The 14838-nt window shown below is 44.9% G+C and overlaps 2 protein-coding genes across 2 annotated transcripts in view; both read left to right on the forward strand.

Moving 5' to 3' along the window:
- The window catches only part of raly (RALY heterogeneous nuclear ribonucleoprotein), a 144181-nt gene that overhangs the window by 46028 nt on the left and 83315 nt on the right, over positions 1 to 14838 (forward strand). The gene's annotated exons all lie outside the window — the stretch shown is intronic.
- LOC134882547 (serum amyloid P-component-like) overlaps positions 1 to 14838 on the forward strand; it is a 230139-nt gene that overhangs the window by 22619 nt on the left and 192682 nt on the right. The gene's annotated exons all lie outside the window — the stretch shown is intronic.

Consider the following 14838-nt stretch of genomic DNA (forward strand, 5'->3'; position numbering starts at 1 on the left):
TTAATTGTAATTAAAATAACATTTCCAAAGGAATAAATCCTTCGAATCTGCCAGTTTCGGATGGAGTGTGAAGGGTTAAATGAAAGAAGCTCCTTTGGTCTCTCTGGAGTTACTGGGAAGATAGGAGGTGATTGGTGGTCCAGCTATAAATGCACAGAAGGCCCAGCTATAGTAACTGAACAGTGAGCAATGTCAAATGACAGTACAAGTGACCAATCATATCTTCCCTCTAAATGAGTGGGCTTTATTATCGCAGATTTTATGACAGTCCGCCCGCTGTCAAACTAGTGGAAAAGCAGCTAGTAAGCATCAGACCAGTGTTGGGTGTAACGCGTTACAAAAGTAACAGAGTTACAGTAATGTATTACTTTTAGCTGTAACGCAGTAATATAATGCCCGTTTAAGAATTCACAAACATTGCGACACATTCCGACACCAGAGGAACAATTGTGAATAGTAACTCAGTAAGACTGTTTACTATTGGTTAAGAGGGCTGCAGAAACAGATCCACAATGCAGAGCTGCAGGCTCACAATGCAGAGCTTCAGGCTCAGAGAAAAGAACAGAGAAACACAGGAGTGCACGCAGGCCAAAGCAACAGAAGGTAACTTTAACCCAGAGAAGTTCAGAGACTCGTGGCAGAGTGTTGAAGATCTGCAGCCTCTGTCCTCTGTGGAATCGCCGGCTTTTAGAAAGCTTGTCAGCCAAATCCCCGTTAACACACCAATGACAAGGTGAGCTAACGCTGCCATAGAGACTCATTCATATACAGCAGGTACAGGGCCGTGCAGAGGCTCCACTAAGATGTTATTAATAACACACAGAGACATAATGTTACCGGTATCACATATTATTCAGCCCACTTAAACAGAGCATGAGTTTAATTTCAGCATACTGCCATAGATAGATAGATAGATAGATAGATAGATAGATAGATAGATAGATAGATAGATAGATAGATAGATGATAGATAGATAGATAGATAGATAGGATGATAGATGGATAGATAGATGGATAGATAAATAGATAGATAGATAGCTTTAATTATTGAGCTGCAATAAACTACATTTCAGCATTTAAATACTTTTGTGGTTATTTTGGTAAAAGTAACTCAAAGTAACCCAAACGCAGGGTAACGCACTACATTTCAGAGACAGTAATAATGTAATGTAACTTATTACTTTAGAAAGATAGTAATAATTAATATGTACTGTATTACATTTTGGAAGTAACTTGCCCATCACTGATCAGAGCTAATGTCAGTTAGATGAGAGTAACACATGCGTCACCTACGGGAAAAATCACGGCTCTTCCCATTTTTGAGGGAAAACAACGCTGTCATACACAAATGTGAGAAAACTGTGGATTTTTGTATCTTCAAGGAGTTTTGAGAAGCATTTTAATATCAGCAAGTATACCCTATACAACTGAATGACAGGATCGACAATGGTAGGTTATTTTCAATAGGCCGCAGTGCTGACTTAATTCATTCTGCCTATAAATGTTCCCCACATTAATGAATATATTTTGAAATAGCTGTGGTGGTTTTAACAACATTGCCTGTGTTGTGTTCCAAAATGCAGGACCGTTGTGACTTGGCTGTGGGCGCCTTTTCATGATGTAGTCACGGCTCGCCACTGCTCTGGTGCAATGGTTTGGTATAAAGTTGAATGTTTTGTATCAATCCTGTTAGTTTATTTGTTCTAATATAAAACCAATAGCTGTGCATAACATTATTTCAATCAGGAGGGACTTGTTTTGATGTAACAATATATGTTTACTGCCAAGCATGCTCAGATGAATGAATTGGTGTTTGGCGATGTACGGGAGTAAACATCAGGAGGGGAAAACCGAGCCGATTAACACCCCCATCCCCCCTCCCCCTTAGGGTCTAGACACTGGTGGTGGTAGAGGCATGAAGGGATTGATTGAGGTCGGTCTGAGGAGGAGTGGTTTAAGCTTGACATTAACCCTCGATCCTGAGGAACGAGAGGTGGAAGGGGGGAGGAGGGCTGCGTCGAGTCACCTGAAGGGACAGCTCTGAGGAGGGGAGAGAGCAGATTTAAACGTTTAACTATACGCTGTGATTGGCTTGTGGGAATAGAGACAGAGTGATGGGTTTAGCTGTGGAGTAACGCCCCCGATCCCTGATTGGGAGGGGAGAGTGTAGTAAGACGGAAATATGTGAATGCCTGTTTATAAAGACGGTCTTCCTGGTTGAACTTGCACTGAGCTTCATTCACTAACGTTTTAATTTCCCAGTCTCATAGATTCAAAGAAGATAAACGTGTTTGTTTTATTTTCAAATTTGACACAGATGCCAACCAAACACAAGATCACCTCATGTGTATTAATCCACCTCTGAAAACACACGTTACTTCTGTTTAACTGACGTACGTTTTGAACTACAGACCTACTGTCCAGGTATTTTAGAGAATCAATTCTATCTAAATACATTTAAATAAATACAAATGTCAAATCATACGGTATAATAGCGGACATAGTTTCTGGAAAGACACACTTATATTTAAATGTTATGTGTTATGTAGACATTTTTGGAGCCGAACAAACACAATCTCATTCACCTCCATTGTTTTGGGGTGATACTATAACCTGGACAAAAATACATGTTATTTCAGTTGTATCGTATATTACAGTTATAGCTTTATGAAATGTAATATATTTAATGGGGTTACTGCTTCAATCCTCCCTGTCTGTACTCTATCCTGTCTCCATGGTTACCGGCTGCCATGTCAAAATGTCAGGAGACGTCAACTGAGCGTCAAATGTCTGTCAGGCAGTCTGACGGACTCCTTCCTTTCATCAGCCATATGAAACTCTCTTTATTCACTTCATCCACTTCTCTGTTCTCTGTACTTCTTCGGGTTTCCCTTTGTTGGAAACGTTTAAAAAGTCTGGTTTAATAATAAGAATATCTAAAATAAATATGTGTAATAATGTTTTTCAGACCAATATTCTTCAAATTTGAAAAGACAATGTTTATTCTGGGGTTTGATGATGGAAAGGCAGTTTTCCAACCACTGTATTTGACACATTACTGTATATGGTGCATTTTTTACACATTATTTTTGACAGTAGATTCCCTGATCTCAATAAGGTTGGATTTTGGTTCATGGTTTTATTAATCTTGAATTTTTTGAGCTAAACAACTTTTCTGTACGTGCTTTTAGGAAATGTGTGTCGGACATCTTCTCCTGACCTCAGGTGGCTGGAGAAGATTAAAAGCCACTTCACTCTTTTTATCCATCCCTCCTCTTCTGTTATCTTCAGTCTTCACCTCTCTTTTATTGTCCTTTCTTCTTCTCTTCTCCCTCCTGTCCTCATATCTCCCTCAAGACACTTAAGTGTGTGTGTGTGTGTGTGTGTGTGTGTGTGTGTGTGTGTGTGTGTGTGTGTGTGTGTGTGTGTGTGTGTGTGTGTGTGTGTGTGTGTGTGTGTGTGTGTGTGCAGCTTCATTCTGTATTTACCTGAATTTACATTTTGGCATATAAACAGGATTTATACATATTTGTATATGTAAATATGCATGCATAAGCAGTGTGTGTGTGTGTGTGTGTGTGTGTGTGTGTGTGTGTGTGTGTGTGTGTGTGTGTGTGTGTGTGTGTGTGTGTGTGTGCAAGGAAGGTGTTATGACTTTGCATCCAATAACCTCATTAAAGTATTAAGTCAGGTCTTTATAGGCAAGGGGACTGTATGGCGCTAATCCTTTTAGCACAACATCTGTGAGTGGGGGGGATTATTAATTTGTATGTGTTAGATGTATAAAACAGAGAGGGAAGAAGGAGGAACAAATAAATAAATATTGCATATTTTTATTTTTGGGTACTAAACGGACAAGCCTTTATAATAAATTCAGAGGTGTGACGCAGCGTGTCTGACACTTGGGGTTAACGTGACTAACAACCAATCACATTAATCTCCAGCCCAAAAGAAACAGGCCAGTACATACCAGTTCAACCCACTGTCTCTGCCACCTCCCTCCATGCCTGATTCCTCCTGATTGTATCCCTGTATGTGTACAGGGACTGGTCGTATAAGACTGGGTGATTCTCTACCGCTATTAGTATTTTCTCCTCCATTTTTTGGAAAATGACGAAATGAGCCGCGCTTTGGTTTTCCCCAGCATATTAACTCGCGGTTTGATTGGCTAGCGCTTGTACTGGCATATTTGCATAAACGGGATTTGAGTCGCTGCCGACGACGATTGAAAAATTGAATTGTTCTCAATTTTCACCGCGAGCAACGGAACCACAATGCAGTTCGACAAAGCTTGACGTCACCCCATTCAAAATGAAGGGGAAGCGTCTCCGTGTGGACGGGTAGTGAGGGTGTTAATCTGGCGAACAGTTGTTTTTTTTCTCTTGGAAAAAAAGAATCATAACTTCTTTGGTGATGTTAGTATTCAACATTGTAAGGCTAGACTTGTATTTGATGACCTTTTAAACCATTGCACTAGTTTTGGGTAATTATTTTAGGTTAGTTGAAAGTATTAGCCTAATATTAGTAGATTTAACATTTTTCAGTTAATTTGTTGAACGGTTCCGTTTTGTTCAGTGTGTATACAAGGCATTGCACATGAGTTAAAAATAAAGTAAAACAGATAATAAACAAAAAAGAAATATGTATATATATATCTCACAGTGTATAAAAGTGTGTATCTCTATGAAATACACATACAAAACAAATACAGAATATGTATACAGACCAAACTCCTACTAATTAAATGTACATTTGAGTCATTACATGTGTTTTGCTTTGATTTATCAATTACCGAAGGTTGTCTGTTTGGTTTTGTAAACTGGAATCACACATATACGATTAAGTTTAAATCAATATAACCAAATATCAGCAGCAGATAGCACAAACTGCAGCCTCTCCAGCCCCTCTGAGAGATTAATTTCCAAATCAGACGGAACAGGTCAAAGTTTTCATTAATATTTGGCTGTTTGTATACGAATGCACAGTGCAGAAATGAATCGCTTAAGCACACGTGTAGTATTACCATTGGATTGGTTTTCTGTTCCTAGAGAGAGTATTGCTGGTGTATTATGTAGCTTTGCTTTTCAATTTGTCCTGCATATTAATTTCATTTCGAGGAGGAAAACGTTACGGATAGTACAATTGAAACAAAGATGAGAAGAGAAATAATGAGAAAAGTGAGTTAGATAAAAGAGGTGAGTCGGTGTTTTTGGACCAAAAGTGAAAGACAGAGAGGACTCACCCTTGTTTCTCACATGACTGAGCATTCTGCCACCTTCACCCCAGGGCTCTGTCTGCTGTGTGTGTGTGTGTGTGTGTGTGTGTGTGTGTGTGTGTGTGTGTGTGTGTGTGTGTGTGTGTGTGTGTGTGTGTGTGTGTGTGTGTGTGTGTGTGTGTGTGTGTGTGTGTGTGTGTGTGACAGCAAAAAGTTACTTAAAGGTCAAAGCCAAAACTTAAAACATCAATAAGAAAAGAAGGAAGATAGTATAAATGTCATACTGATAAAGGAAATGAATGACAAACTGGAAGATGAATGGTTTAAAAAAAAAGAGATATCTGCATCCCGTTTTCTACAATTGGTAAAGCATGATGTCTTGCCTATCATACTGTAGCATTCGCGGCTCCGCCACACGGCTGGCTAGCAAGTTGAATGAGGAGGACACGGAGGATTAATTTGAACCAGAGAACCGGGTTTTATTACCCTCACCACAGACTTAACCCCGGGGTTGGAAGACTGCCCAAAACAACAAAACAGGCTACGCTATCTAGGCGGCGCACGTTCTTCTCCCCAATTGTCTTTCTCTCCCCTTCTTCGCTCTCCTCAATCTCCGCAGCTCCACACTCTTCTTCTACTTTCTTAATTCCCACCCCCTCTTTCTACCCGCCCTGTCCAGCTAACTAGGGCAACATTTTCCCCCCATAAATCCCCCCCCCCTTTTGAGTCAGCGCTGCAGGGTCGCTACATTGCCCCCCCCCGTAATTGCTCTTCCCCGAGGAAGAGCAACACCCTGAAAGCGATCCGGCATCCGCCGCTCCCTCTGCGACCTCCTTACTCCATGATCCACTTGTGGAGTAGTATTCCGTGGCACTATTGCCCCCAGCGGGGTCGCCACTGAAAGACATCCAGTGGCTGCATCGGTGGGTCTCTACTCCGGCGGGGGGGCCTGAGCCGTGCTCTGGTAGGTGTCACAGGAAAGGCTGACTGCTGGTCCCCTTTGTAAGTTGCCATACTATTCCGGTGCAGTACCACTGTGCGCCCTCTTGGAACCAGTTGGACCCAATACACCACCTCCCCCACTCTCTCGACCACATAGCAGGGCCAATCCATGTAATGTGCACAGCTTAGGGCAACAGCCCTTCACTCTCTTTGGTCCATACACCCAGGCAAGGTCCCCAGCCTGGAAATCCTGACCTTTGACGTGCACGTCATAGACCCGCTTTTGACGGACGCTCGCCTGGTGGGACTGGTTTCTGACGAAACTGTGGGCCTTTTCTAGACGGTCCTGTAGCCGCCTGGCATATTCCGGACCAGCCAAGGCATCAGGTGCATCTGGTGGCCTTCAATAGGCCAGCTCCGGTCGCGTTCTGAGCTCCCGGCCCAACATCAACAACGGCGGAGTACAGCCGGTTGAGTCTTGGACTGCACTGCAGTAAGCCATGAGGATGAGGGGTATCTTCAAGTCCTAGTCACTTTGATCCGGGCAGTGGTGAGGGCCAGCTGAGCACTCAAGGTCTTCATGAACCGTTCCACCAAACCGTCGCTTTGTGGGTGAAGCGGGGTTCTAGTTTTCTTAATGCCGAGCTGGCTACACATCGCAGTGAAAACCAGTGACTCGAAGTTCTGCCCTTGGTCAGAATGAAGCTCAGAGGGTATTCCAAAGCGGCTGAACATCCCTTGCACCAAGGCCTCAGCCACGGTTGTTGCCTCTTGGTCAGGCAGGGGACATGCTTCCGGCCACTTTGTAAAGTAGTCAATGGCATCTACCGCGTACCGATTCCCTCCAGTAGTAAGGGGGAGTGGCCCCAGTATATCGACTGCTACTCGGTCCATCGGTGCCCCCACACAATGTTGCTGCAAGGGTGCACGGGTTCGCCCCTGGGGTCCTTTACGAGCCGTACAGGCATCGCAGCGGCGGCAGTAGTCCTCAATATTTCTCCGGCTCAGACCCCAGTAGAATGTTTGTCTTAGTAGCCGCAGTGTCTTTGTCACTCCGAAGTGTCCAACTCCAGGGGATCCATGATGCACCTCGAGCACTTCTCTGCGGAGGTCTTTAGGTACAACAACTTGCCAGCGTGGCTCTCCGTTGGCGGGTTCCCGCCAGCACCTCTTCAGGACTCCTTCCTGGAGCTCCACTCCCGGCCATTGAGACCAGAGTCCTCGGACAGTGGCAGAGTGGGCAACAACCTCATCCCAAGGTGGCCAGGCGTCGGACTCCAGCCATCCCATGACCATTTTAAGGTCAGGGTCTTCAAGCTGCATATCTCTCCACCTATTTGCATTGTTGGGCAAGAGGGCCCGACAGACCACCATCCAAGAGTTCAGGGTCGCCTCTTCCCGCTCATCAGCATGGTCACAGTGGTGACAACCTGGGGCGCACGGCCGGCGAGAGAGACTGCCTGCGTTTGTGTGAATTTCTCCAGCCCTGTGTTTGATGGTAAAGCCTGGAGCTGTTCGATCCACCTGGCTACTTGTCCTTCCGGTTCCTTAAAGGACATAAGTCACTTAAAGTGTGTGTCCTTGACCGTCGAGAATCCCTTCACAAAACGCCGGTAGTAGGACTCCAATCCGAAATAGGACCTCAGCTGATGGACATCTGTGGGGGTGGGCCAGTCCCGGACGGCTCCAATCTTCTCCGGTTCCGTCATGATGCCGGCTCCACTGACTCGGTGCCCCAGGAAGGAGACCTCACGTTGCAGCAACCTGCATTTCCCAGGATGAAGCTTTAGGCCTGCGCTCTAAAACCTCCCTCAGGTTTTCGAGCACGGAGTCAAAGCTGGGCCCATGTGCGAGGAGATCATCGAGGTAGATGAGGCAAAGCTCCAGGGGCACACCAGCGAGGACCTTCTCCATTAGCCTTTCGAATGTTGCTGGGGCATTACACAACCCAAATGGCATGGTTGTGAACTGCCACAGGCCATGTCCTGTGGTAAAGGCAGTCTTGGCTTTGTCCTCTGGGGCCATGGCCACCTGCCAATAACCGCTCCGGAGGTCCAAGGAGGAAAACCATGCGAAGCCGGCCAGATAGTCAAGAGACTCATCTATCCGAGGCAGTGGATAAGAGTCAACGTCCCCGGCGACAACGTCCCCGGCGACAACGTCCCCGGCGCTTTTAGTTTCTCGGAAGATTTGGTCCCTGAGGAAGGGGATTGACTCCCCGTCTGGAAAGGTAATAGCTTGTGCGTTAAAATCCAATACTGCTTTTGCCTTCAACAGAAAGTATTGTCCAATCAAACAGCTCTCTCTGAGTTCTGCAACCCAGACTGGTTGCCAGACTGAATATGCTCCCACTTGGATGTGTGCTTCACACCTCCCCAGCATGGGAGCTTCTCCCCCGTTGACAGTAATGAGAGGGACCCCAGTGGCTTGGGGTTGAGTTCCAGCTGGCAGGAAATCCGGGTTTAGAACAGTTGCAGTGGAGCCTGAGTCCAGCAGGGCATGGGTCCCTTGACCATTAACCAGTACAGGTATTCTGCAGCAGTCTGTGGGGAACGTGTCAAGGGAACAAAGGGTGTGAGCAGAGGGGAGGTGAAGTGTTTTAATCACCGGCTGAGTGTCACAGTCTCTGGGGAGCAAGGGTTGGCTCGGTTGACTCACCTCTACACCGAGCCCCGCCCGTTTCCCGGCGCTGAAACATCCAGAGCAGTGACAGGTGCTGGACAGAAGCGCCATGTATGGCCTTTTTGGTGGCATCTATAGCAGGCTTGACTCTGTTGATCCTCTGGGGGCAATGGTGGGCTCTCTGGGCCCAGTGGAGGAGGGTTTGGTCTGGGAGGCTTGTATGCTTGAGTCTTAGGGCGTGTCAATGTCTGTGTGGGGCCATTTTCAAAACCCTCCAGGAGGATGTCTTCCACCGCCAGTGCTTTCTCTAGAGCCGCTTCGAGGGTCTTTGGGTCTGCGAGCCGGACTTGCTGCCGTAATGGGATGGGTTGAAGGCCATGAATGAATGCCTCCTTGGTCAGCACCAAGCGGGTTGCATCATCAAAATCGGGGAATCCTCTTTGGGCCAGGTAGCGCAGCTCCACTGCAAAAAACTCCAAACTCCAAAACGTCTCTCTAGTGCTCTGGAAATAGCTAGTGAGTTTTCAAGATCAGCTGCAGTCACATCAAGCAGTACTTTCCTAGCTTCACCCTCCAGGGTGGAGATTAACTGGACTGCTCTCCGTGCAGGGGGACCAGCCATTCGCAGTCGCTAGGAGGTTGAACTGGGCCCAGTACGTTTCCCATGAAGTGAGTCCATCATAGCGTCCGACCTTTAGCTGGCCTTCTCTGGGGAAAGGGGTCGGTTTGTGCACATTCATCAAGGTCGCTGGGTTGGGTATTGATAGCAGGGACTAGCCGAGGCCACAGTCAGGGAGCAAACTTGGCAGAGTCCATCGGCGGTGTAGGTATTTGCATTGGGGCCTTTACTTGGGTGGGGATCAACAGTGATATTAGCATCCTGCACGTTGGCAGTCTTGGAGCTCACCCTGGCATTGTCAGTAGCTTGGTCAGAATTAACATTGTAATTGGACTCATGAAGTTTAGCCCCAACATCTTTTGCTTCACCTCCCATCGTGGATTTAATGTCACTTCTTGAGTTATTGAGAACATTTCCCAAAGCACGCTCCATTGCAATGCTCATTCTCTAAAGCTCATAAAGCCGTCCTCTATTCTTGCTGTAATGTCTTTCTCCAACTCGGGGATATATTTTGGTTGGTTGCTCAATTTACCTGTGGCATCCGTGGCGAGGTCCGCACGTGTCTTTGTTCACATCTGCTCTCCCAGTTAGCGATCTGGTGGCTGCAACAAACTTAACCCAACTTTTTTGTATCAGCAGTGTAGCGAGCGGTGAGTAAGTTGCTTTTTCCACCTTTCTCCTTACTCCTTCTCCCGACCTGCCCGTCGTCAGTTGGCTTTCTCAACAGTGTTTCTGGGGGGGTGTATAGGGCATACAAGTCCGACTTCTCTATGTGCTCAGCCATCTCGTTCCTCCGGTGGTGGCTAGCGATGTTAGCGATGCTTTCGATGTTAGCAAGCTGTAGTGCTGGGACCGGAGGTTGGGTAAATCCCACTTCTGACACTAATTGAACCAGAGAACCGGGTTTTATTACCCTCACCACAGACTTAACCTTGGGGTTTGAAGACTGCCCAAAACAACAAAACAGGCTAGACTATCTAGGCGGCGCACGTTCTTCTCCCCAATCCGCCTTTCGCTAAGCCACACACTACAATGCAGACTGGCCAATCCCAGCGGAGCCAACAACGGACTCCGACAAAGCTCCGACACTTTCATGACTCTATTGACTGTCTCAGATTTTCAGACTTTTAACACTGTTGTTTGTGGACTATAAGAAAGGTATGGTTAAACGTTGTGCCTGGGGCACTTGTAAGACTGATAGTCGTTACCCGGAGAGGTTGGAGGGGGGTGTCTGTTTTTTCCTCTTCCCCAAACCAAAATCAAGCCTGACAAGTGTCGCCTGTGGATTAAACTTTGTGGACGTCCTCACTCTCAGCTGAACCCCTCAAGGATCGACCGGCACACTTTTGTGTGTTCTAATGTAAGACTTTTGTCTTAAACCCTACAGTTAAGTTAAACTATTCGGTATGCTGTGATTCAATATACATTTGGTTGTTGTATTGGCAGAAGATGGGTCGCCTTTTTCTGTCTGTCTTGGCCCTGGCCACAACGATTGCTGTCTCGGGCTGTGGGGTTACTTTGACACCTCTGGGTTTATGCCACTGTTGTGGTAAGCTTGTGGAGGACTGTAGTTCTTGGCCTACAGACATGTTGACGTTTTGTGTCTTACAGAGGTCCAGGGTATGGATAAGCCCGATGATGTGGGTGCAGAACCCTGCGGAGCTAACGAAAGATCACCTCGTTAATTACAGCTAGCCTGCTAACGTTACCTATTATGGTTATGATACGCTAGCATATAAGGCTAGATGTTATAGGTGCTTTGTGCTTTTGCTTTATAATAACAACGATAATAATGAATATAGACCCACCCAGCTTTACAGGAACAGTGTTGCTCGTTGACATCATTTGTGCCAGCCTCCGTCTGGATCATCAGCTGATGTGGCAACTCACTTTTTGATGGTGATCTATAGCTTTTGCCTCTATTTTGATCGCATTATGCTCATTTTTTTTACCTTGATGTCCTGTATGTAACCCACAAAGGCATACTATAAACCTCTCTGTCTACTTCGGTCGGACTCAGCATTTGCTGCTTTGTAAAAGTCGGACAGCAGTTCAGCTGGAAGAGCTGTCAAAAACGTTGTGTCGAAAGTATGTTTGTCGGATTTAGCAACAATAACTAAGGGGGGGGTGGGGCTTAGCGTAAGGTCATTTCTACCCGCCCTGTCCAGCTAACTAGGGCAACATCTTCCCCCCATAAATCTTAAATACTTCACTACGCAAAAGTCGTGATTCTATTGGCTAGCACTCCAACACATTATGCATGATAGGCTAAGGGGCGGGACATCTCTAAGCATTTGACTAATCAAAACAGAGCCGGTCAGCTTACCAATCAGAGCAGACTGGGCTCTGGTTTCAGACAGAGGGTAAAAAGAGGTGCTGCAGCACAGGCAGTATGAGAAAAATAAAGAGCTTTTTGAAAATTAAAGCATGGAGACATGTCCCAGTAGAGACACTAAATACAAATATGAACCAGAAGATGAGCAAAATAGGGCTCCTTTAAAACACATTATATTGTATCATATCTAAAAAGCTGATGAATGTCTAATTCATTCAAGTAAGGGTAAATTAAAATAAAACTAAAACGCTTTTAAACACTGCACCTATGTACAGAGAGACACTGTGTTTAGGAGAGAACGATGAGGGTAAGAAAGAGAAATGATATAAACAAGTTTTTGATTTTGGACCAAAAGTGAAAGACAGAGAGGTCTCACCCGTGTTTCTTACTTGAGTGAGCATTCAGCCATCTTCACCCCAGGGCTCCGTCTGCTGAGTGTGTGTGTGTGTTTGTGTGTGTGTGTGTGTGTGTGTGTGTGTGTGTGTGTGTGTGTGTGTGTGTGTGTGTGTGTGTGTGTGTGTGTGTGTGTGTGTGTGTGTGTGTGTGTGTGTGTGTGTGTCTGTGCATCTGACTGGAAACTGAAGCCTGAGGTAAGAGCAATAAGTACTTGGCGTTGCAGTAAAGTACAGGGACACAAGGGAGGAAAAATGATCAATGATATTTCCCTTCCTTAGCTGCCATGTCGTTAACACTTGTGCAGTGTTTAGTTCTGATTATTTTATGTTGTTTTAAGTCGGCTGCTGTTCCCTCACCCAATGTGATGGGCGTTAGCAAATTGTTCATCCTGCTCAATTAACTCGATTAAATGACCATTAGTTTAGTGGTACATTACATACTGAAAAAAACCCACTAAACTGTTCAGTGGCACAACTCCACTGCATAGCCAGGCTGCTGAGTGTGAGAAGTGTCCAGCGTTCCACACTTTTGACCGTTACGAGAGCACCGACTGGGTACTTGTAGTGCATTTTTGCAAGACTTAACATCGTGACGCAGTTATGGACTCAAAATAGCAAAGATGAGCACTGAAACACACAAATTCAGAACAAACATATGAGGTGTGTGTGTGTGTGTGTGAGAGAGAGAGAGAGAGAAAGAGAGAGAGAGAGAGAGAGAGAGAGAGAGAGAGAGAGAGAGAGAGAGAGAGTATATCTGCAAATAGAAAGTTGAAGGTTAAAGAAAAACTAAAGTAAAGATCAGTCACTAAACAGAGTTTGCAGGTCTGCAACTTACCTTTCTGCTTAAGGGTAAATATTCTACCTTTGATAGATTTGGAGAAGCTTTTTATCCTTTCTCGAAGGGGAGAACGCCACCAAAGCCTTTCAATGATTCTGCATTTTCAAGTGATAGGTGTATTATTATTTTTCTATTATTATATGCTCATTTGATTTGAAAAAGCATGCGGATACATTTTCCTTTTACATATGTAATGGGACTCGTTGAAGTACCTTACCATTGTATGACGATGCCCTGATGTGTATCAGCTTTCTATTTTTCTCTTTACTTATTCTTGCAGTTTTTTTGTTTTGTTTTGTTGATGTCAGTAGTGAAAATGTTCAATAAAAGTACTTGATTTAAAAAGAAAGTAAGTAGAAAGTGGAATCTTTTCTGTAGTAAGGTGGAAGTGTAAAGTAGCGTACACAGACACATCTGAAATGTCAACAAATTTCACATAACAGTATTAGGTTAGTTGAAAGCTATAATATTGTATTTAAACCAAATGTAATTGCTAATTCCATTAATGCAGTTATGTGAAATCTGTTGACATAAAACATTTCATTGAAGTTAAATGTTTTGGTTTTTTCAATGTAAAATAAAAATACTTAAACTATAAGTACCCACATATTGCACTGAAGTACAAGTACTGTAGTTCATGTACACAGTCATATTTATTTGGAAGTAACATCCTCAGCAGTATCCTCAAATTTCCTCCTCACGGGATTCAAACCTGCGAGCTTGAGGCCACGAGACTGGTTCCGAAGTGTACTAAGGGAGGGATTGATTCAGGAATTTATCACACACACACACACACACACACACACACACACACACACACACACACACACACACACACACACACACACACACACACACACACACACACACACACACACACACACACACACACACACTGAGGTTGTGTGTCAGCAGATGTAAATTCATAGCCTGGGGTAATATAGATAAAATTCCAACTGACACACATTGGAATGATTCTCAAATGCCTGCATGGAAAAAGGAAGTCTTGTACACATTTGTTAGAAAGTAACCATCAATTACACACACACACACACACACACACACACACACACACACACACACACACACACACACACACACACACACACACACACACACACACACACACACACACACACACACACACACACAGAGTCCAGAGTGTGAGTGTGTCCCCGGGCTGTGGTTCCCATTAACATCCTGTATGTGCCGCAGTGTTTACCGCCTGCAGTGCCAATCACCAGAAATGCCAGTCTGCCGCCGCTGGCAGCAGCACGAGCGTTTATATCCCACTATCAGAGTGTTTCCTCCCTCCTGCATCCTGCGGGGGGAAAGACTGAGAGAGACACACAGACAATCAGAAAGGTGGAGAGGGAGAGATAAAAATAAAGGGTGGAGAGGCAGAGAGAGGGGTGACACTGACAGGAAGAGTTCTGTGTGGATTGTCCACCTCGTAATAATCTTTCTCCAGACGAAGCATTACTGTTGAGTTCCACAAATGATATGCACCCTAAACTGCATTTCTTTATCATGGTTGTATTTGGTTTAAGGCCCAAACAAATATCTGTAATGGAAACTAATCTGCATCACTGACCCTTTAGGCCCTGTGTCCACATGGGTGCTGAGCAGAGGCCCCTCCCAGAGTTTCACCCAAAAACGCCAGTGATTCATTTAAAGTTTGTTTAACAACGTGTTTTTGTTAACTCCTTTATAAGACAAGCATTTTATATATTTATATTTTTCTTAGAGCACTTGATAAATAAATCGTATTATTTGTATAATAGTTCAAGACTGGCTGTGCTTTTTTTGACCAAGGCACACTAAAGACCAAACCAAAATCTCAAGACACACCTATAATCATATCGGGGGTAAA

Source organism: Eleginops maclovinus, chromosome 20, assembly GCF_036324505.1.
Source record: "Eleginops maclovinus isolate JMC-PN-2008 ecotype Puerto Natales chromosome 20, JC_Emac_rtc_rv5, whole genome shotgun sequence".
Lineage (NCBI taxonomy): Eukaryota > Metazoa > Chordata > Actinopteri > Perciformes > Eleginopidae > Eleginops > Eleginops maclovinus.